The sequence below is a fragment of the Ranitomeya imitator genome, chromosome 2 (genome assembly GCF_032444005.1).
Source record: "Ranitomeya imitator isolate aRanImi1 chromosome 2, aRanImi1.pri, whole genome shotgun sequence".
Classification (NCBI taxonomy): Eukaryota; Metazoa; Chordata; class Amphibia; order Anura; family Dendrobatidae; genus Ranitomeya; species Ranitomeya imitator.
The window spans coordinates 383645091-383669164 of NC_091283.1; the positions used below are offsets into that span (position 1 = coordinate 383645091).

The following is a 24074-nucleotide window of genomic DNA, read 5'->3' on the forward strand; positions in this document are numbered from 1 at the left end:
GCAGGATGGAGCAGCACATACCAGGATGGAGACCATATACCAATATAAATGCTCGCCACCCGGGCATAGAACGGGTTCAATAGCTAGTATAATATGCATAATAACTAAAAAAAGAAAAAAATCAGATTAAAATACAGACACACAAAATTAAAAGCTAAATCTACATCATAGGTATGGGGCAAAGCTCAGTTGTTCATTTAGCCCGTTAGGGACCATAGTTCCAAGGGTTGCTATCCATTTGCATTCTCTTTGAGCCAGAATACGCTTGTAATCCCCCCCTCTAATTCCCAATCTGACTATCAATACCAAATATTTTTAGGCATTTCGGGTCACAAATGTGTTTATCCCTAAAATGTCTGAGCAGAGTTTTCAGGGTACTGACATCCTCCACATTGGTGGCTGGCATGATGTCTCTTACGTGTTCCCGTGTTCTGACACGAAGTTCTCTGGAGGTTAGTCCTACATATATCAATGAACACGTACAGCGGGCATAGTAAATTACATGGGTAGTACTACATGTAATGTGCTCCTTAATTCTAAATTCACGTGAGCTATCACTGGATGTGAAGGATGTGGCCCTAGTCAGATTATTACAGGCCAGACAATTCCCACAGGGGAAAAAGCCTGCTTTAGGTCTCCCTACCCCAAAAGGGTCAGTGGGTTTGGCTATATAGTGACTATCGACAAGCATGTCACGCAGGTTTCTAGACCTTCTTGCCGTCATCATGGGTCTCTCAGGTAGATGCTTTGCCAAGATAGGATCTGTTTTTAATACCGACCAGTATTTAGATAGTATCGCTCTCATGGTTTCCCACTGATGATTATAGGTTGATATGAACCTTGTGGTGGCCTGTCTCACATCTTTCTTATCTCTTCCAGATACATGATGGCCAGAGAGTAAAGTGTCTCTATTGGTATTTTTGGCTCTCATATATCCTTTCTTGATACTTCTCCTACTGTACCCAAGCTCCAAAAGTCCCAGTGGTGCGCTACTATTTATATTACCATGGTTACTGTTTACACTCCAGACGTACCTGATATCGCCTTTGAGAGGGGTATTATTTCTAAAAAGATACATGATGGTCTATTGATTCAGAATCCTAGGGTGCCCACGTTCTATCTTCTCCCTAAGGTCCATAAAGATGCTGCCAATCCACCGGGGCGTCCGATTGTCTCGGGCATGGGGCAGCTATGCGACCCTATATGCAAATATATTGATCATTATTTGAAATCCAGGTTGAAACGCTGCCCTCCCATGTCCGGGACACCACGGACGTCCTTAGGAGGTTGGATGGTATGTATCTTGAGCCCGACATGTTGCTGGTGACTGCTGATGTGGAGTCGCTCTACACTTGTATTGATCATGAGGAGGGCTTGATGGCTTCACAATTCTTTTTGGAAGCAAGTAATATTGATCCAGATGTACGCAGTCTGGTGCTTGAGTTGTTGCGATTTGTCCTGACACATAATTTTTTTACTTTTAAAGATCGTTTTTATTTACAGCAGCGCGGGACCGCCATGGGGGCGGCATGTGCACCGGCTTATGCAAATTTGTTTTTGGGCCTTTGGGAACGAACTATCTTCCCTGACGATGCACGTGCCGTCCCCCAAATTATTGGCTGGTTCCGCTTTATAAATGATATTCTTTTTATTTGGCAGGGTACGGTACAGGATTTGGATTTATTTATGTTGGACTTAAATCGCAATGACTCAAACATCAGACTTACTTACACATATCACAAGCGGGAGATCTCCTTCTTGGACATCGACATATGGGTCAGGGATGATGGATCCGTGGTGACTGATGTCTTCAGGAAGGAGACCTCCGTGAACTCTTTGCTTCATGCGTCATCAGCACATGTCGGGTCCACCATAAGGGCAATACCTACTGGACAATTCCTCCGTATGCGAAGGATTTGTACTTCCTCGGATGATTTTGAAAAACAAGCCTTGGACTTTAGGGGGAGACTTTTGGAGCGTGGGTACAGTAGAAGTATCAAGAAAGGATATATGAGAGCCAAAAATACCAATAGAGACACTTTACTCTCTGGCCATCATGTATCTGGAAGAGATAAGAAAGATGTGAGACAGGCCACCACAAGGTTCATATCGACCTATAATCATCAGTGGGAAACCATGAGAGCGATACTATCTAAATACTGGTCGGTATTAAAAACAGATCCTATCTTGGCAAAGCATCTACCCGAGAGACCCATGATGACGGCAAGAAGGTCTAGAAACCTGCGTGACATGCTTGTCGATAGTCACTATATAGCCAAACCCACTGACCCTTTTGGGGTAGGGAGACCTAAAGCAGGCTTTTTCCCCTGAGGGAATTGTCTGGCCTGTAATAATCTGACTAGGGCCACATCCTTCACATCCAGTGATAGCTCACGTGAATTTAGAATTAAGGAGCACATTACATGTAGTACTACTCATGTAATTTACTATGCCCGCTGTACGTGTTCATTGATATATGTAGGACTAACCTCCAGAGAACTTCGTGTCAGAACACGGGAACACGTAAGAGACATCATGGCCGCCACCAATGTGGAGGATGTCAGTACCCTGAAAACTCTGCCCAGACATTTTAGGGTTAAACACAATTGTGACCCGAAATGCCTAAAAATATTTGGTATTGATAGAGTCAGATTGGGAATTAGAGGGGGGGATTACAAGCATATTCTGGCTCAAAGAGAATGCAAATGGATAGCAATCCTTGGAACTATGGTCCCTAACGGGCTAAATGAACAACTGAGCTTTGCCCCATACCTATGATGTAGATTTAGCTTTTAATTTTGTGTGTCTGTATTTTAATCTGATTTTTTCTTTTTTTAGTTATTATGTATATTATATATGGTCCCCTGACTGAGTTCACCTGATTCCCTATAGTGGAGATATACAGTGGGGCAAAAAAGTATTTAGTCAGTCAGCAATAGTGCAAGTTCCACCACTTAAAAAGGTGAGAGGCGTCTGTAATTTACATCATAGGTAGACCTCAACTATGGGAGACAAACTGAGAAAAAAAAAATCCAGAAAATCACATTGTCTGTTTTTTTAACATTTTTTTTGCATATTATGGTGGAAAATAAGTATTTGGTCAGAAACAAACAATCAAGATTTCTGGCTCTCACAGACCTGTAACTTCTTCTTTAAGAGTCTCCTCTTTCCTCCACTCATTACCTGTAGTAATGGCACCTGTTTAAACTTGTTATCAGTATAAAAAGACACCTGTGCACACCCTCAAACAGTCTGACTCCAAACTCCACTATGGTGAAGACCAAAGAGCTGTCAAAGGACACCAGAAACAAAATTGTAGCCCTGCACCAGGCTGGGAAGGCTGAATCTGCAATAGCCAACCAGCTTGGAGTGAAGAAATCAACAGTGGGAGCAATAATTAGAAAATGGAAGACATACAAGACCACTGATAATCTCCCTCGATCTGGGGCTCCATGCAAAATCCCACCCCGTGGGGTCAGAATGATCACAAGAACGGTGAGCAAAAATCCCAGAACCACGCGGGGGGACCTAGTGAATGAACTGCAGAGAGCTGGGACCAATGTAACAAGGCCTACCATAAGTAACACACTACGCCACCATGAACTCAGATCCTGCAGTGCCAGACGTGTCCCACTGCTTAAGCCAGTACATGTGCGGGCCCGTCTGAAGTTTGCTAGAGAGCATTTGGATGATCCAGAGGAGTTTTAGGAGAATGTCCTATGGTCTGATGAAACCAAACTGGAACTGTTTGGTAGAAACACAACTTGTGGTTTTTGGAGGAAAAAGAATACTGAGTTGCATCCATCAAACACCATACCTACTGTAAAGCATGGTGGTGGAAACATCATGCTTTGGGGCTGTTTCTCTGCAAAGGGGCCAGGACGACTGATCCGGGTACATGAAAGAATGAATGAGGCCATGTATTGTGAGATTTTGAGTGCAAACCTCCTTCCATCAGCAAGGGCATTGAAGATGAAACGTGGCTGGGTCTTTCAACATGACAATGATCCAAAGCACACTGCCAGGGCAACGAAGGAGTGGCTTTGTAAGAAGCATTTCAAGGTCCTGGAGTGGCCTAGACAGTCTCCAGATCTCAACCCTATAGAAAACCTTTGGAGGGAGTTGAAAGTCCGTGTTGCCAAGTGAAAAGCCAAAAACATCACTGCTCTAGAGGAGATCAGCATGGAGGAATGGGCCAACATACCAACAACAGTGTGTGGCAACCTTGTGAAGACTTACAGAAAACGTTTGACCTCTGTCATTGCCAACAAAGGATATATTACAAAGTATTGAGATGAAATTTTGTTTCTGACCAAATACTTATTTTCCACCATAATATGCAAATAAAATGTTAAAAAAACAGACAATGTGATTTTCTGGATTTTTTTTTCTCAGTTTGTCTCCCATAGTTGAGGTCTACCTATGATGTAAATTACAGACGCCTCTCATCTTTTTAAGTGGTGGAACTTGCACTATTGCTGACTGACTAAATACTTTTTTGCCCCACTGTACATGAGTTATGCCGCATTGCTCTGTTAATGGACTATAACTGGAAATGAAAAAAGAGGAGTGAAGGACTAATACCTACCTGACTCAAGCTGGATGCAAGAAATCCACTATCTTTTGATCGGAATTTCCTTTATTATGTCACGTTTTAATAGTATTGATACATTGATTGTTATAATTGTTATATTTAGTATCTCATTGCATATTTTTTGCACATAGCACTTTAATTAATTAATCTTTTTGCACTATTTTTCTGTTACTAGCATTGGTTTTGCTATGTACTACACATTCTTATATATATTTATTTTTATATTTATTCACCTTTTTTATTGCCACTCATCAGGCTTGCATGAGCTCAGGGGATATATCCTCACTGTGATCCCCGCTTCGTCCCAATGGTGCGCTACTATTTATATTACCATGGTTACTGTTTACACTCCAGACGTACCTGGGCGGAGCTTGCTGGGGTTCGTCATTTCCGGAGGTCCGGTATTCATCTAGGCGTCATTGCGGCGCTGAACAGGGTAATGGGACATGTGCGCATGTCCGCGATGTGTGTGGGCGGTGGCATCGCTTCGGCATCTGGACTGCGGCGTGCACTGGCCGCGGTTACCATGGCAATGGCCGCGGTCGGTGTGCGTCGCATGGGACGCTCAGTGGTGATGTCACATCCGGTCCTGCGGACACTGCTGACATGCGCCGCTAATTATGTCCACAGTGGGGACAGGTGCGCAGGGTATTTATAGTTCATAGACACACAATTGTGAGCATGGCCCCCTGAGGAAGCCCACGCAAAACGTGCGTTGGGGCTGCGTTCAACCTCGTAAACGGACCTATTTGGGTGAGATATAATCTTAGCTATACTGATTCACATCACACTGGGTTTTGGATACTGAACCTTGGGCCACACTTGTGGTGATTTATGCGGCTTTTTACCCTGGATCTCTCCCTATAGCCAGTGTTAGATGGTGATATATACATTTTGCTACACACCCATGGTCCCTTTTTACACTATGTAAACTTGGTTGGTTTCTGTCTGTGTCCTTCACATTTTTAACTTGTTTGTCCTTGGTATATTCTTATATATTATATTGTACTTCTTGTCACATGTTTTTATATTTACTACTAATAAATAATTGATTTTATTTATGGGTGGTTTGGTACTCCTGTTCCTCCTTTGTTTATATCCTTGTTGGAGTATGTTGCGTACCTGGTTTTGACAGTGTGTATTTTATTGTTTTTCTGGGTATTTTTACTCATATTATCTTCAACATGAAGCATTATTCTTAGGGTTAGAAATAGTGCTGACTACTGGGTTGCCACTCATTTAGATCCATTGTACAAGAGTAAATTTAGCCAGATGCCCCCCCCCCCCCCAAGGGAAAGGGATGCGCGCATGCTGGAGTATCAAAATACGCTTGTAGACCATCTTAATTGTGACTTTCCCCAAGACACAGTTTGCATCCCAGTTCTAGATTTCCAACCCGGGTACGCCAAGGTTTCATCGCAAAAGCATTAGGAGCAGTGCATCAAGCAATTTCTGTGAGTTGTTTCACACATTTTTTAGACCTTCCTGCGCACCAGCAGAATAGAGTACAAGTCTGACATGTTGTGAACGACTGGAGAGGTGCAGGACAATCTGGAACTCAATATCAATGCCATCAGGTGGAATTTGAACCCTTTTGCATTTTGGACTTCAAAGATGGAAGAGTGGCCTGAGCTTACCTATGAAGCCTTAGAGGTTTTGTCATGCCCTACAGCCAGCGTTCTCTCAGAACGTGTCTTCAGCTCCGCTGGTGGTGTCCTGATGGATACGCACATCTAATTGTCCCCTGAAAGTGTAAACTGTTTAACTTTCTTCAAAATGAACAAGTCACTGATCTCCAATGACTTTTGCACCCAAGTCGCAGACTTGGCAGACAAGGCGATGGTGTCGTTTTTAGTGTCATGCATTGATCTCGCGTTATTGCGGTCTGGGCCATCTTTGTGATTTCTTCTGTGCCTGCTGTTGCTATTGCTGATGTTGCAAACAATTTTTTTGAAATGTGGAAACTTCAAGTTGGGTCTCCATCTAGTGGGTTGCCGTATAAGTAGAGCTCCCAGACTGGCAGGCCTGGACTCACTTTCATTCAACTACCTGTGTTACTTTACTTACATTTTTCTACCAATAATTCTTTATGAAACTTATATTTGCGCCATCGAGTATGACTGGAATAATAATAAAAAAAAATTAGGGGTGTTGCATGAGGTATCAGAGCTTCCAGCTGAGAAGGCTTACTTGAATTCCAAGCTGTGAATGCTAGGTCAGATCCTGATACCTCATGCATGGCTGACTCCTTCTTTGCCATTATAAAAAAGTTCTACTGTGGGTCAATTGATGCCACTTTTCATTTTTCTGCCCCTAATTTGAGCTTTTTATTCCCCCCCCCACACACAAAAGTGTTGTCTATACATTTGGTTTTGCCTCCCACTGAATTCTAGCGAGATTTGGACACATTTACCAAATCCAAACCTTATAAGATTCTCTCATCTCTAGTCAGTAACAGATAATGATAGAACATTAAGGCCGGCGTCACACTTAGCATATAAAAATACGGTCCGTTTTTTGCGGGGTAGATACGCAGAAATGTTCCCTGAACAGTGTTCCGTATGTCATCTGTAGGCAAGGTGTGGCAGCGTATTTTACATGTCATCCTCCGTATGTAATCCCTATGGCATCCGTACTGCGTTTTTTACTCGCAACCCTCCAAAATGGACATTTAACAGTTTTGAGGCATGAAATTAATTTAAATCATCATCAGCAACCCAATGTATTGCCTCTACAACAGGTGGCAGCCTCCAGTCTGGCCACTTTGTTGCTGTGCTTCTGTTGGTGGTTCTTTGGCAGCATGTCAGACCTACTTCATTTCACCCCAACTGAGCGTGTCTTATATAACTGGGTTTGTCACCCCGCTTTGGCCAGCCATACCCAGTGATAGTGGATCCGAGGAGGAGGAGACAAATGTGGGTCCATTCGCATATGAGGCAACTTCTCACTAAAGGCCATTTCCACCGGCTATATGCATCTCTGCGGACACATCCCGACACATTTTTCCAGTATTGTCGCATGAGTATTGCCACGTTTGACATTTTGTTGGAGACAGTGCGCCCTAGGATAACATTTCAGGACACCAGGATGCGAAAATGTATATCTGCAGAAGAGCATCTTCTCCTTACTTTACGGTATGTATTCCTCATCCTCACATACTCTTGATGATGATGTGATGTTGATGATGTGTCTCTAATACATGACTTATTTAATTATGCTTAGCAGCCGATGTTAATTTATTATTAATATATCTACAGACTCAACTAAAATATTAGTTAGAATATGTAGTTAATGTTAAATTCACATAGCCAGTGTTAATTTTTTAAGATACTGCTAGCCTGGCTTGTTAGTTCCACACAGTACTTGTTTTGTCTGGGAATGTTCTAAATCATTAAAACCTTGTAATTGTGTTTTTTCTCTGCTTTCAGCTTCCTGACAACTGGCCTTTGATATGCTGCCCTACATCTGGAATTTTTAAGTGGGAGGTCAACTATCTCCGGCATAGTCCAGGCTACCTGTGTTGAAATATGGTCCAGACTACATCAACTGGTCATGCCTGTGCCCAAGATGGAAGACTGGATGCGGATTGCGTGTCACTTTCAGGAGCATTGTCAATTCCCAAATTGCATTGGAGCCCTTGATGGCAAACACATCAGTGTGCATAAGCCACCGAACTCAGGGTCTATAATTCTAAACAATATTTTTCGGTAGCGTTGTTTGCTGTGGTTGACAGTCACTACAGGCTTATAATTGTAGATATTGGGGCCTATGGGAGAACTGGAGACTCAAGAGCAGCACGGTGGCGCAGTGGATAGCACAGCAGCCTTGCAGCGCTGGGGTCCTGGGTTCAAGCCCTACCAAGGACAATATCTGCAAAGAGTTTGTATGTTTTGTGTTTGCGTGGGTTTCCTCCGGGTAACCCGGTTTCCTCCCACATTCCAAAGACATACTGATAGGGAATTTAGATTGTGAGCTTCAACGAGGACAGCAACGATAATGTGTGCAACCTGTAAAGCGCTGCAGAATATGTTAGCGCTATATAAAAATAAAGATTATTATTATTAATTCTTCCATTATGGGTCGGCGGCTGCGCAATAACCAGTTGGACCTACCACCACCACATCAATTTCCAGGCTCCAATGTAGAAGCAGTGCCGTATGTCCTTGTGGCAGATGAGGCCTTCCAGTTAACATGTCAAGAGGCCATATCCCCGTCGAAACCTGGACCACCGGCGGCGGACATTTAACTTGCGTCTGTCATGTGCACGTCGACTGGTGGAGTGCGGCTTTGGCATTCTTTGTGCCAAATGGCGGGTCCTCCACTCAGCTGAGTGAAGGCAACATCAATGAAGTAATGAAAGCTTGAGTAGTCCTACATAATTTCACCAGACTACATGAATGCTCCTCATATGATGGTGTTGAAGGTGTGTTGGGCAATGTGGGTAGGCCTACACCACGTCATCCCTCAGCGTCGTCCACTTTCAGGACTGAAAGTCCGTGATATCTTTACAAAATTTTGTTACACCTCAGGGTGCTACTCACTGGCAAGAGCATGCTGTTATAATTAAAAAATTTGTATATATATATATATATATATATATATATATATATATATATATATATATATAGCCTCCTCCTGTCGTCTCAAACTCAAAAATATTTCCCGGATCCGTGCTTTCCTTGACCGCAACACTGCAAAAACGCTAGTGCATGTCCTTATCATCTCCCGCCTCGACTACTGCAACCTCCTACTCTCTGGACTCCCCTCTAGCACTCTGGCACCACTCCAATCCATCCTACACTCTGCTGCCCGACTAATCCACCTGTCCCCCCGCTATTCCCCAGCCTCTCCCCTGTGTCAAGCCCTTCACTGGCTTCCTATCGCCCAGAGACTCCAGTTCAAAACCCTCACACTGACATACAAAGCCATCCACAACCTGTCTCCTCCATACATCTGTGACATGGTCTCCCGGTACCTACCTACACGCGACCTCCGATCCTCCCAAGACCTCCTTCTCTACTCCCCTCTCATCTCTTCTTCCCATAACCGCATCCAAGACTTCTCCCGTGCTTCCCCCATACTCTGGAACTCTCTACCCCAACACATCAGACTTGCGCCTACCATAGAAACCTTCAAAAAGAACCTGAAGACTCATCTCTTCCGACAAGCCTACAGCCTGCAGTGATCCTCAACCTACTGAACAGCCGCACAGCCAGCTCTTCCCTCTCCTAGTGTATCCTCACCCACCCCCTGCAGACTGTGAGCCCTCGCGGGCAGGGTCCTCCCTCCTTATGTACTCGTGTGCCTTGTTATCTGCTCATGTTTAATGTATTTGTCTATATTTGCCCCGTATTCACATGTAAAGCGCCATGGAATAAATGGCGCTATAAAAATGTATAATAATAATAATAATAATAATATATATAAATCATTTTTTCAGTTAACTTACTGTGTGTATTGATTTGACTTATTTAAGAGATGGTTTTTAATCTAATTAGGTATGGTGTATTAATTATTGTAAGAAGAAACACAAATTGGCTTTTAAAATGCTTTTATAACGCCAAAAACAAATTTGGTATTAACCAAAAAAATATTCAACTCATATGGCTTTTGTGGCCATATCAATTTGGCCAAACATATTTTGAATATATACTTTAGCTATCAAAGCATAAAACGTTCGTGGAGGTGATGCTGCCTTTGCTGGCCAAATTGTCCTTCACCCTTTGTGGGTGCATAATCTTGGCCATGCTGCATGTTTTGGCCATGGTCAGATTGTTGAGTAGCAAAGTGACCATATGGATATTGGACATGAGACTCCTGGGGATTATGGAACCCATGTGACTCATACCCCCCAATATGGCCATGTCGTCCAAACCCAGGTTGGGACTAGTCTCCAACACTGGGTCTGTACAAGTGGCCATATTGAGCAGGTTGGGTATAGGATGCCATTTGTGACTGTTGTGGCAATGGTTGGTTTTGGTGGGGAAAGGGTTGAGGTGTAGGCACACGTGGAGGTGCATTAGATCCCTGTTGAGCATGCACTTGTGGGGTTGCTTGAACTCTCATGAGGTTACGGCGTGACAGCTGCCACCTCTCCAAGAATTCAAACACCTCATATGGGGTATTGGGAGGGTGCATGCATCAATAAGGATCTGAATGCACCCTCTCACACGTAGCCTCACCTCACGGGGTAGGGGACGGAGGTGCAGGGCCAGGCTGTGGGAATATGCCACTTCACCCTCATCCTGGACAGCCCTGGACAGATAGTTCAGAACCCCCCCCCCCGTATCCACATGCCTCCTTGTATCATGGATCTGTCCTCTTCGTCGCCCACGGCAAGATATCACAGCAGGCTGTGGGGAGGCCTCCAGTGGTAGAGTAAGGCTGCTGCTGTTTCCAGGATCTTCCAGGCTGATGGGTGCTGGTGCAGCTTCTGGGCCTGTTGTTGGAGGAGCTTCTGGTGCTGGTGCAGAAGGACCTGGAAGGATGCAGCTGGACGGCTCAGAAGATGGGCCAGCTACATATTTACCTTCCCCAACTGGATCAATTATGGTCTCAGAATCCGACCCTGTCTTCCTCTCAGTGAGGTTGGACTGAGTTCTGTTATGAAAGTGTGAAATTTAAAAAAATTAAATATATGAGCATAAAATACATATGTGTAATGTGGTGTGATGTATGAACTTACGGTCTGAGATCCATACTGGGATGAAGAAATGACAGGAGGTCATAATAGATATATTTTCTTTTTTTAGGTGCGCAAGCAACACTCCTGGCCCGCTGCTGTCTTTCCCTCCTGTACTGGTCCCTTATGCTGCGTCAGCGTCTCATAACATCTTCCACTGCAATGACAGACAATAAAATAATGTATAAGGGCATTGCGCACAGTGGAACAACAAGTTTACAGAGATTTTAACATAGTCATGTGGCCTAGTAAGCTGGATTTAAGGGGATAGTGTGAAAACCTGTTATTTAGTGCAGTTTATAATATTATTTGAAAACATGAGTGAACTTACTTATTTGTTGCTGTCCCTCACGTGGCCGCTGTTCAAAATCCAAAAAAAGTAGCCCACATATCCTCCTCCATGCCGCCTCTTTTCTGGCCCAGTTGGAGTAGTGGGCATCCCTCTGGTCCCATATTTCTGGCCTTTCTTGGACCAGGACAAGAAGCATTTCATTTATGAGAGAAGCCATGCTGCAGGACTCCGTGGAGGCGTTCTTCCGGGATGTGTGAATCGCTTTTTGAGCTAATTAGCATGTCTAAGCGTCCTGATAATGGCTTGGCCTATTTCCTGTCACCTGGAAAAGTCTTGTGTATTTCTCGCAAGTCACACTGCTGGTCCGTGTGTAATCCATATTTTTCTTGCCCCATAGACTTTCATTGGCGTATTTTTGGAGGAATACGCTGACAATCGCAGCATGTTGTGATTTTCTCAGACCGTAAAATACAGCCGAGAAATATACAGCAGATAGGAGCTGCCTCATAGAGAATCATTGGTCCGTGTGCAACGCGTTGTTTTTGCGCCTCTCCCCAGTCCGTATTTCTCTCTACTGTGACGCCGGCCTATGGCTATGTGCACACATTCGGGAATGTCTGCAGATTTTTCTTGAACAAAACCGGACTTTTTCTCCAGGAAATCCGCTCGCGTTTTTTCACGTTTTTATCGCATTTTTTTAGTGTTTTTTTTTTCACGTTTTTTCCCCGGAGCTTCCCAATGCAATAATATAGCAGCAAAAATGCAAAAAATCTGCAAAATTAATGAACATGCTGCGTTTTTTACAGCAATGCGTTTTTTCGCAGAAAAAAATGCAGCATGTGCACAAAAATTGCGGAATGCATTCAAATCATGGGATGCTTAATGAAAGCTTTTTTTCCATGGAAAACGGCCGAAAAAAAATGCAAAAAATGCTGAACGTGTCCACATAGCCTTATATCTCCCGACAGTGACAACATGGCGGTGGAGATATGTTGGATAATAACAGAGCAACAAGCGCCGTCAGGAAGGAAGTGACCCAATGTAATCCAATACAGAGAGAGACCCTGATATAGCGACACAGACGGGAACACGTTCTGTCTCCTGGAATGGGACCGCAGCACTGAGGGGGTTAATGTCCCCTGTCCCCAGTAATGGGGAATCTCCAGCACCTACCTCCACCTGCAGAGCCGCACACCACATATATGGCTGTTCTGTGCACACAGGACCTGGGATGAGGTCACAGGAGGGGAGGAGTCATTCTAAGAGTTTGCAGGAAATGATTTGTAACATGTGACAACTTGACTCCTCCCCCTGTGACATCATCACAGGTCCTATAGGAACAGAATAGCCATATAAGCTCTGGCAAAAATTAAGAGACCACTGCAAAGTTTTCAGTTTGTTTGATTTTTCTCTCTATAGGTATATTTTTGAGTACAATGTAAATTGTTCTTTTTATTCTATAAACTACTAACAACATGTCTCCGAAGTTCCAAGCAATACATTTTGTATTTTCTGAAAATGATAAATGGTCAAAATAACAAAGAAATGCATTGGTTGCAGACCTCCAATAATGCAAATAAACAAGTTCATAATCATTTAGAAACAACAATACTAATGTTTTAACTCAGGAAGAGTTCAGAAATCAATATTTTGTGGAATAACCATGATTTTTCATCACAGCTTTCATGGGTCTTGGCATGCTTTCCACCAGTCTTTCACACTGCTTCTGGGTGACCTTATGCCACTCCTGGTACAAAAATGTAAGCAGTTCTTCATTGTTTGATGGCTTGTGACTATCCATCTTCCTCTTGATCACATTCCAGAGGTTTTCAATGGGGTTCTGGTCTGGAAATTGGGCTGGCCATGATAGGGATTTGATGTGGTGGTCCTTCATTCACACCTTGATTGACCTAGCTGTGTGGCATGGCGCATTGTCCTGCTGGAAGAACCAGTCCTCAGAGTTGGGGAACATTGCCTGAGCAGAAGAAATCAACTGTTTTTCCAGGATAACCTTTTATGCGGCTTGATTCATACGTCCTTCGCAAAGAACAACCTGCCCAATTCCAGCCTTGCTGAAGCATCCCCAGATCATCACCGATACTCCACCAAATTTCACAGTGGGTGCAAGACACTGTGGCTTGTACTCCTCTCCAGATCTCTGTCTAACCATTAGACGACCAGGTGTTGGGCAAAGCTGAAAACTAGACTCATCAGAGAAGATTACCTTACTCCAGTCCTCTATAGTCCAATCCAATCCTTATGGTCTTTGGCAAACTTCAGCCTGGCTCTCCTTTGCTTATCATTGATGAAAGGCTTTTTTCTAGCTTTACATGACTTGAGTCCTGCCTCTAGGAGCCTGTTACGAACTGTTCTTGCCGTTCACTTCACCACAGCCGTTTGCCATTCCTTTTGTAGGTCACTTGATGTCATCCTGCGGTTGCTGAGTGACATTCGAATAAAGATGTTGTTCATCCCGGTCAGTGGAGAGTCGTTTTCACCCTCTACCGGCCTGTAGCTTTGTTGTCCCCAATGTCTGCTGCTTGACCTTGTTGTAATGGACTACCATTTTAGAAACATGACGCTCACTGTGTCCCTCTGCTAGTAAAGCCAGAATTGAGTCCTTCTTTTCCTCACTCAAGACTTTTCTTTTCAACTCCTTTAGCATGACTAAAAGTTATTTTTTTATTTCTGTTACTTTTGGGATATTACTAGCACTTGTTTTGCCATCCAGCTTGTCCTATTGCAAGACGATTATGAACACTACAGCAGTGTTTTTTATACTTTCCTCCGTTAAATAAGATTTGGTTCAGGTGATCACCTAATCAGAAGAATATTAAAGGGAGTCTGTCACCCCAAAATTCGCCTAGAAGCTAAAGCCACCGGCATCAGGGGCTTACCAACAGCATTCTGTAATGCTGTAGATAAGCCCCCGATGTAACCTGAAAGACAAGAAAAATAAGTTAGATTATACTCACATAGGGGCGGTCCCGGTGCGATCCTATGGGCATCGCGGTCCGGGTCCAACACCTCCCATCTTCATACGATGACATCCTCTTCTTTGCTTCCTGCCCCGGCTCCTGCGCAGGCGTACTTTATCTGCCCTGTTGAGGGTAGAGCAAAGTACTGCAGTGCACAGGCACCGGGAAAGGTGAGAGAGGCCCGATGCCTGCGCACTGCAATACTTTGCTCTGCCCTCCACAGGACAGATAAAGTACACCTGCGCAGAAGCAGCAGCAGGAAGCAAAGAAGAGGATGTCATCGTATGAAGATGGGAGGTGCTGGACCCGGACCGTGATGCTCATAGGACCAGACCGCACCGGAGTATGTCCGCATTTGGAGTATGTCAACAAGATGATTGAAAAAAAATCATAATTTCCTATTGGTTTAAAAAATAGCATATCTTTATCTACCAGTTGTGTGACTGGCACAAAACCTGCACAGATACGTAAACGTGACTATTACCTGTAATTTACATCAGTCTGCGGTTGACATGTATAATCAAGCTGCGATCTCCAAAAAAATAGCCACACATTGCTAGATACAGTGAATTTGTACATAAGACCTTTGTAAGGGTACTTGTGAAAAATAAAGCCAGTGTTTTTTAGTTTCATAAGCATAATGCATTCAAGATGAGAAAGGGTGACGTTAGGTGATGTAGATGTAGTGGTACCCGCCAAGGCCATGTGACAGTTCCGAAGTTGACTGTATCTCGTTCTAGGTTCCTGTCAAAATTTGGTCAGCACACTACACCACTGAAGAACCCAGACAAGTGCGAGGATGTTGTGGGTTGGATGGCAGACAAAGGTTCCAGTGTGTTGAAAAGCAGCAACACGAAGTCTTCCACATGATCTAGTCTTAGTAGTGGAGTCTGGGCCTCTGAATCCTCAACCTGGTCCTTCTTCCTCTCACCAACAAGAGGAGATATATGACCCCAACAATGACCACTCTGAGGAACTGTTTATGTTCCCTTGTAATTTGTCAGGCTTCTCAATGTGCACCATTAAAGAGAGTCATGAGGAGTTGGAGTGCAGTGATGCTCAAACATTTGAGCACCCACGGCCATGAGAATGGCATGTTGGGTCAATTGATGTCTGAAGAGGTGGAGGATAATCTTGAGGCACAGTTGCCATCAGGTCAGCCTCAAATCACAGCTTAGAAGGAGAATCAGATTGAGGAATTGGAAGACGACATGGTCGATGATGAGGCCACTGATCCAACTTTTCATGGTGGCACGCTTAGCAAGCACAGCAGTGCAGAGAAAGATGGATCTGTAGCAAGAAAACAGGCAAGAAGAGGTAGTGGTTTCTCCAGAGGTAGAACTCGGTCAACTGTTCCACAGAACCCCCCCACTCAGCTAGATAACAGGCCAAGGGTGCGTTATTCCCCTGTATGGCAGTTTTTTCTGAAAGTCTTTCAAATAAAATAACTGTGATTTGCAGCATCTGCCAAACCAAGCTAAGAAGGGGCAAGAACAATGCCAACCTGAGCACCACCAGCATGCAAAACATGGCAGCCAAGCACCCCAGTAGGTGGCCAGAATGCCTGGGTACCAAATCTGTGTCTGAGGGTGAAACCACTGCCCCTTCCCCTGTGTTATGGCCTTCCCAATCTGGTGACCATGAAGCAGGCGCCGAAGCCTCCTGTCAAAAACCAACGGTAACACAAACAACAGTCAGTAACTATGTCCACTTCGTTGTCCAAGCACAGCGTTCAGTTGTCCCTGCCCCAGACATTTACTTGAAAGCAGAAATATCCAGCCACCCACCCACAGACGATAAACTCCTACATTGCCAGATTGTTAGCACAGGAAATGTTGCTGTTTCAACTTGTGGGAACTGAGTCTGTGGCCTCTTGGTGGTGGCAGCCCCACGGTACTTGATTCCCAGCCAACACTATTTTTCCCAGTGTGCCGTCCCCGTGTTACATAAGCACGTGTTACACAATATCAGCCATGCTCTGGCCAACCCAGTCACAGGAAAGGTCCACCTAACCACAGACATGTGGACAAGTTCTTGTGGTCAGGGATGATATATTTCCCTGATGGCACAATGGGTTAACCTGGTGGAGTCTGGGACAGAGTCAGAGGCTGGGACATTACACATATTAACTACACCAAGAATAGCAGGCCCAACTTCCATCAGAGTTTCTCCTCATATTCCACTTACTGTCTCTCCTCCTCCTCCTTCTCGTCAGTGGAACTATCCTCCCCATCATTCCCCAGAACAAGATTGTACAGTGGCTGATACCATACAGCCCAGCCTCACATAATATTCTAATATTTGCTCTAAGCTACAGAGGGGACTCCCAATCTCAGCTTCATGCCTGTCATCATGGATGGCCTGAAGGAGGAGGAGGAGCCTATGCGTCGTGAGGAGAGGATGGTTACTGTTCTTCCTGGTGAGGACACTGAACATTTGACACTTTGTAGTCTGCCACATATGGCAGAGTTCATGTCCAGATGCCTATCTCAAGACCCTCACGTGAAAGGCTTTGCACCTTTCTTGATCCACGTTACAAGGAGAAATTTGCTTCTCTAATGTCGGAGACATATGTGCCATTTTCAAGTGCCTGAATGCCACAGAGCTGAAGTGGAAGATTTGCTCAAAAGATTACCCTCAGACAACAGTGGTGGGAGAGGTACCGGCTCTTTTCACCAAAAAAGATTACAGGGGAGGGCCGCAAACACCAGGTGCAACTCAGGGGTCAAAATGTCCACCAACTGTGCCATTTTCATGAGACTATCCCATTAGCAGGGGCTATCTGTGGGTGTAACTATGACGAAGAGGAAGAAGTTGACTAAGATGGTGAAGGACTACTTAAGTGACCTTACCAGCGTCCTTCCTGATTCTTCAGTGCCCTTTAACTATTGGTTGTTCAAGTTGCACACTTGGCCGACCTCTCCTTGTATGCCTGCTGCCATGCCCTATGTGTGTTGTCTGCACGGGTTTTTAGTTCGGCAGGTGCACTCATAAAGGATAGGCGCACATGGCTGTCAATCGAAAATTGAACAAGGGCTGGATTTCCTCTGACTTTGAAAGCCCTTTGGATGGTAGCAACGTTATGTAAATGCAGGCCAAATTTTTTTGGGGGGAAGATGTCTTAACGTTCATCCCTTACCATCCAAAACTATTTTTTCAGGAAATCAACTCCTCCTTCTGCTTCTGCAACAAGTACTTAAGTGTTCATCTATGTATACCCCACATGGGTATTGTTTTGTACTTTTTGAAACCTTTGCACATTGTGCAATGGTGAAACTTGTACTCTCTATCTCTACCTCATGTAATAACCGCTAAGTGTATTGTGATGTCCCCATCATGGCATAATTCAGCTGGTCTGAGAGAGAACCCTTGGCTAATATTTTGGAAACCTTTGCACATTGTGCAATGGTGAAACATGTACTCTCTAACTCTACCTCTTCTAATAACTGCTAAGTGTATTGTGATGTCCCCATAACGGTGCCTTTCTCCTGGTCTGAGAGAGACACCTTGGTAATTTTTGGAAAACTTTGCACATTGTGCAATGGTGAAACTTGCACTCCCTATTGTAATAACCGCAAAATGTATAGTGAGGTCCCCATCATGGTCTCTTTCAGCATGTATGATACAGACCCCTTGGATAATTTTTGGATGCCTTTTTACATTGTGCAATGGTCACATTTCTACTCCCTATCTCTACCTCTTGTAAAAACTGCAAAATGTATTGGGAGGTCCCCATGACTGTCTCTTTCAGCATGTATGATACAGCCCCCTTGGAGTAATTTTTGGACGCCTTTTTACATTGTGCATTTGTCACATTTCTACTCCCTATCTCTACCTCTTTTAAAAACTGCAAAATGGATTGTGAGGTTCTCATCACTGCCTCTTTCAGCGTGTATAATAAAGACCCCATGGGGTAATTTTTGGAAGCCTTTTTACATTGTGCAATGGTCAAATTTCTACTCTCAATCTCTATGTATTCCATTTTTTTTTACTGTTTTGCCCTTCTCACGGTCTCTTTATGCGTGTACCTGGTAGCCTGATGTTGCTTTTTGGGTCTGCACTTGGAAATTGTGGAACATCAATGCATTATTATGCTCCACACAGTTCTTCAGGTTTCAGACTTACACAGTATAATATGAGTAATGAAACATGCTCTCTATATATGCTGCTAGTTTGAAAATCTTACCCACACATCCCTTTATAAAGGGAAATTTGTTATATCTCTGTTAGCATATGCCATATGCTGCATCCCTTTATAAAGGGAAATTCAACATACAGTATATGTGTGTGCAGTGACCTTATGTATAGGTATTGTGTGACTAGGAACGTCTGTCCTGAAGGCTGCACCTCTTAGCTCTTGGAAGAGAGAGATGATAGTATCTCTGTGAGAACTCTAAAGGTACCTTCACACTAAACAACTTCACAACGATATCGCTAGCGATCTGTGACGCTGTCATCGCCCGTGTATTCGGTGAGTGGTGGCAGCGTGTATGAGCGGGTGTGTGGCCTGGGTCGGTGTGTGATTTATGCTCCCATTACACCATAGGACAGAGGTTGAATGCTGGACAGAGTGGGGAGAAAGATTAACCCTTGCAGGCACAACCCAAGTCACGTGCTGAGAGCAGGCACGTGACGAATTAGTTACACCACGGAGTAGGGGATCCGTGACAGATATATTGAGCTTTCTGTGCAGAATTTCCCCATAGACTTGCATTAGTTGTGAAAATTCCGCAGGTAAAAAACACATATTTTTAGTGTATTTACATTGAGAAAACGCCTCAAAAACACATGTAATCTGTACCTTAATATGTAAATAGAATTTGGCAAATACCAAAAAGTATCAAAACAAAGCAGCTTTATTTAAACATGACATACCAACAAGACAAAACTCAGAGGTAGAAATACATGTTAAAAATGCACTAAAAAACACAATAAAAAAAACCCCGCAAGTAACATACTTTAAATAATAGGGGCAGAAATGGTGTAGAAATTCTGCAATATCAAAACCCACCAAAAGCTCATCATGGGAATGTAGTGTTAATGTTAGTTTTGCATACATTGTTAATGTATAGGTGAATCATTTCTAAACAAATTGCTTTTCCATGACAAATAATCATTAATATTTGAATACATTTACTAAGCATAATCTAGTAGTCTAAATTGTTTTCTCCTTTAGGTGAGTCGCCCTTCAGGGCAGTGGGGTCCGGTCACAATTAAAGGGGTGATCACGGTGGCAGCGACCCGGTCTGTGGCTCTGGGCGCCCAAGTAAAAGGGACGGTCTTTAAGGTTGTAGAAATAATGAAAGTTTGTGACGTCATCTGTGGTTCTCGGTCAGAGGTGACCGAAGCTGCTTAAAGGGGTCCACTAGGGGTGATTGTGCTGCAGCAAAGATGGTGTCGCTTCACACAGGTGAAGTTGTGTCCCCAGGGCTCCCGGTGTATTTGGCAGGGATGGAGAATGCCGGCAAATAAATGGAGGACACATGGTTGCAGTCTTTACCTGGTTTACTGGTGTTAAGCATCCTTATTCCAGGGTACCGGCAACAGGTATAGATGGAGTCCGGGCAGCCTGAAGACAAGTGGAAATCCCCTTGACAGGTCAGTTTGGGAGCCTTCCACTATGCGCTAGTCTATAGTCCCTTGCTGCCTGTAGCTGTCTAACAAGGTCCTCTTTCTTCCCCTGTCCAGGGACAGTACCTGCACGGTAGGCAACTTGAGCCATTTGGGGTCTCTGTCCACGGTGACTTTGGTATTATGTGGGCAAGTCCCTTTTAGTTTCCTATCCTCCGGTTGTGCCATGGGACCTGTAGTTCTTCACGACCTCGGGCTCCCGGTGTCTGGTTTCTGCGCTCAGCTTAGAGAGGCCCAGTCGCAGCTTTTTCTAGCTCCTAAGACCTTCTGTACTCCTTCTCTGTCTGCTACCAACTGTCACCTGTCTGCACCAGACTAAAGGTACCGTCACACTAAGCGACGCTGCGATACCGACAACGATCCGGATCGCTGCAGCGTCGCTGTTTGGTCGCTGGAGAGCTGTCACACAGACAGCTCTCCAGCGACCAACGATCCCGAGGTCCCCGGGTAAACATCGGGTTACTAAGCGCAGGGCCGCGCTTAGTAACCCGATGTTTACCCTGGTTACCATCGTTAAAGTAAAAAAAACAACCACTACATACTTACCTACCGCTGTCTGTCCCCGGCGCTGTTTCTCTGCCCTGTGTAAGCACAGCGGCCGGAAAGCAGAGCGGTGACGTCACTGCTGTGCTTTCCGGCTGCCCGGCGCTCACAGCCAGAGCAGAGAAGCACAGCGCCGGGGACAGATAGCGGTAGGTATGTAGTGGTTGTTTTTTTTACTTTAACGATGGTAACCAGGGTAAACATCGGGTTACTAAGCGCAGCCCTGCGCTTAGTAACCCGATGTTTACCCTGGTTACCAGCGAAGACATCGCTGAATCGGCGTCACACACGCCGATTCAGCGATGTCAGCGGGAGAGCCAGCGACGAAATAAAGTCCTGGCCTTTCTGCCCCGACCAACGATATCACAGCAGGGGCCTGATCGCTGCTGCGTGTCACACTGGACGATATTGCTATCCAGGACGCTGCAACGTCACGGATCGCTAGCGATATCGTCCAGTGTGACGGGGCCTTAACTGCCTCCTCCTCCAGACCAGGATGTTTATAGGGAAGTTCCCCTTGAACCGGGTTTAGAGCTCCCCCTTCTGGCCTGGAGTCATAATGTGTTGCATGTAAGGTTACCTGCCAAAGGGATTCCTCCTGTCTCCAGGCATGGCATTACCCTCCCCGAGAGGAAGGCAATACCTCTGTGGTACCTGATCTCCTGGGGTGCCACATAGGCATGTGTCTTTTCTTCAGGATAATTTGTATTTTTTCTTGCATAGCAATACAATTATAATAAGAAATTGGCTACTTCCCTGTGTGTTTTTTATGATGTCTAACAAGATCTAATTTCTTATTAAAACCTTTTCCACATTCTGAACATGGGTATGGCTTCTCCCCTGTGTGGTTTCTCTGATGTCTAACAAGATCTGACTTTTTCATAAAACCTTTTTCACATTCTGAACATGAAAATGGTTTCTCCCCTGTGTGAATTCTCATATGTGCATCAAGATGTGATTTTTGAACAAAATTTTTCCCACACTCTGAACATGAAAATGCGGTTTTCTTTATGTGACTTTTCTGATGTGTAACAAGGCTGCGTTTCACATTAAAACATTTTCCACATTCTAAACATTGATATGGCTTCTCCCCTGTGTGAATTCTCTGATGGCTGACAAGTTCTGATTTCCTGCTAAAACATTTACAACATTCTGAACATGAAAATGGCTTCTCACCTGTGTGAATTCTTTGATGTCTAACAAGAATTGACTTTGTCATACAACCTATTCCACATTCTGAACATGAAAATGGCTTCTCCCCTGTGTGACTTATCTGATGTGTAACAAGTTCTGATGTACTGTTAAAACATTTCCCACATTCTGAACATGAAAATGGCTTCTCCCCTGTGTGAAATCTCTGATGGATAACAAGTTCTGATCTCCTTTTAAAACATTTACAACATTCTGAACATGAAAATGGCTTCTCCCCTGTGTGTGTTCTGTGATGTCTAGTAAGATCTGAATTCTTGACAAAACGTTTTCCACATTCTGAACATGAAAATGGTTTCTCTCCTGTGTGAATCTTCAGATGTTGCACAAGATGCGATCTCTGAAAAAAACATTTCTTACATTCTGAACATGAAAATGGTTTCTCCCCTGTGTGACTCCTCATATGTAGTGCAAGATGTGATTTATGCACAAAACATTTCCCACATACTGAGCATAATAATGGATCCACCACTACATGAGCATTCATATGTTCAACAGCTATTCCTTGACTTTTCTTTTGCACATTGGTCATTGATGGAGCAGTAGAAACTATCCACTGAAAAGAATCAGATGCTAAGTCTTTACTGTGAAGGGCCTGAGGTGTATTTAGGATAATGGAATGTTCTTGACGATTATCTGTTATGATACCATGTCCATTTGCTGCAAAATCTAAAAATATCAGACATCCCTCTGAGGTTCTGGAATAGTTATCTGCTAAGAAAAAAGTGATTGTTATTGTAAAATAACAGTGCCTTGAAACTAAATTAGTATTTATATTATACACTTCTCAACACTGAAATTGCAACATCAAGAAGGAAAAGTCATGGAGTCATGAAAATTGTCAAATCCACAGATATGTTAATAGTATGCGATTGAAGAAAAAATGAAAACAATATTTTCAAAACAGCTTGTTTTCTTTATGCTCGCGTATGAGGGCTATGCACCGAAAAACATGCAGATATGGCCTGATACAGGAAAGATATAGATCTTGGTAGCCAGTGGATAGAAAAATATGTAGAATTGAGAGTCCTCAGTGGTTGATACCTTTTAATGGCTAACTGAAAAGATGGTAACAAATTTCAAGCTTTCGAGACTACTCAGGTCTCTTCAAAGGCATAGACTAAAAGAAATTCTGAAGAATCACAAATTTATGCACAATACAGCACAGAAAAATGCCATAGACAAGACAGGTGACGTGAAGCAGAATTAACATTATGTGAGTAATAAACAGTTATGTCCATAAATATTGGAGGAGGTCATAGATAAGGAATGTTTTATTGTCCTCTGATTGGGGTCTGGTTCTGTTATGATGACCCCACATGGACTGAGGAGCAAATTTCTCAGTTAATGTAACAAGACATAAATCCATGCGACACATTCATTCCTGCACTGAGAATGTCAAAGGTCATCATCAGCTTATATTCCCATACTTCTCTGTCTCTCTTAGATTTGAAGTTACCTTTTAATACAATATGCAAATTGCCTCTTCTGAGAAAAAGAGGACTTAAACTCTATAGCGCCACCTATTGGAAGTAGCGATCCTACAAGTCACAATCAACTCTTTAACGAGTCGTGCAATATGACTTAGGATTAAAGCCAAATCAGTATCTCAATTCGCAGACACGGTGTTTCGGGCTGTTGGCCCTCGTCAGTGCGAAGCATGAGAACTGATTTGGCTAGGTGAGAGGCTCTGGACTGGGGTCTAAGGGGTATCGTTTCTCCTTGTGGAGAGTGACATACCATCTCTGGCTTGTCAAGGTAAGGAGGCTTATTCGCCATGCAACGCTCCTCTGGGAAATTAAATATGCAAATTGCCTCTTCTGAGAAGAAGAGGACTTAAACTCTATAGCGCCACCTATTGGAAGTAGCGATCCTACAAGTCACAATCAACTCTTTAACGAGTCGTGCAATATGACTTTTTTAATACAAGTAATTTCATGTCCATAATGTTATGATTGGGGAGACAAAAATGTATTGCCTCAGGTAGATCCATTCTTTTTTCTCTTACTGTATGGCGATGAGAGTTCATCGTTGTTCTCAGATTCTGCACTTTCCCCCATACATACAGACCCCCAGTTGTTCATTTAGAACAAATAATTAAGTATACCACATTAGAGGTGACGCAGCTGAAAGTACCTGGGATCT

The 24074-nt window shown here is 43.8% G+C and overlaps 1 long non-coding RNA gene and 1 pseudogene across 1 annotated transcript; both read right to left on the bottom strand.

The window, feature by feature from the left end:
* LOC138666639 (zinc finger protein 850-like) overlaps window positions 1–24074 on the bottom strand; it is a 151175-nt pseudogene that overhangs the window by 95818 nt on the left and 31283 nt on the right.
* Window positions 10129–11433, bottom strand: LOC138664095 (uncharacterized). Its single transcript, XR_011318289.1, has 2 exons — window positions 11280–11433; window positions 10129–11194 (listed from the first exon to the last, which is right to left on the bottom strand). It is a non-coding gene; the product is annotated as an uncharacterized lncRNA (long non-coding RNA).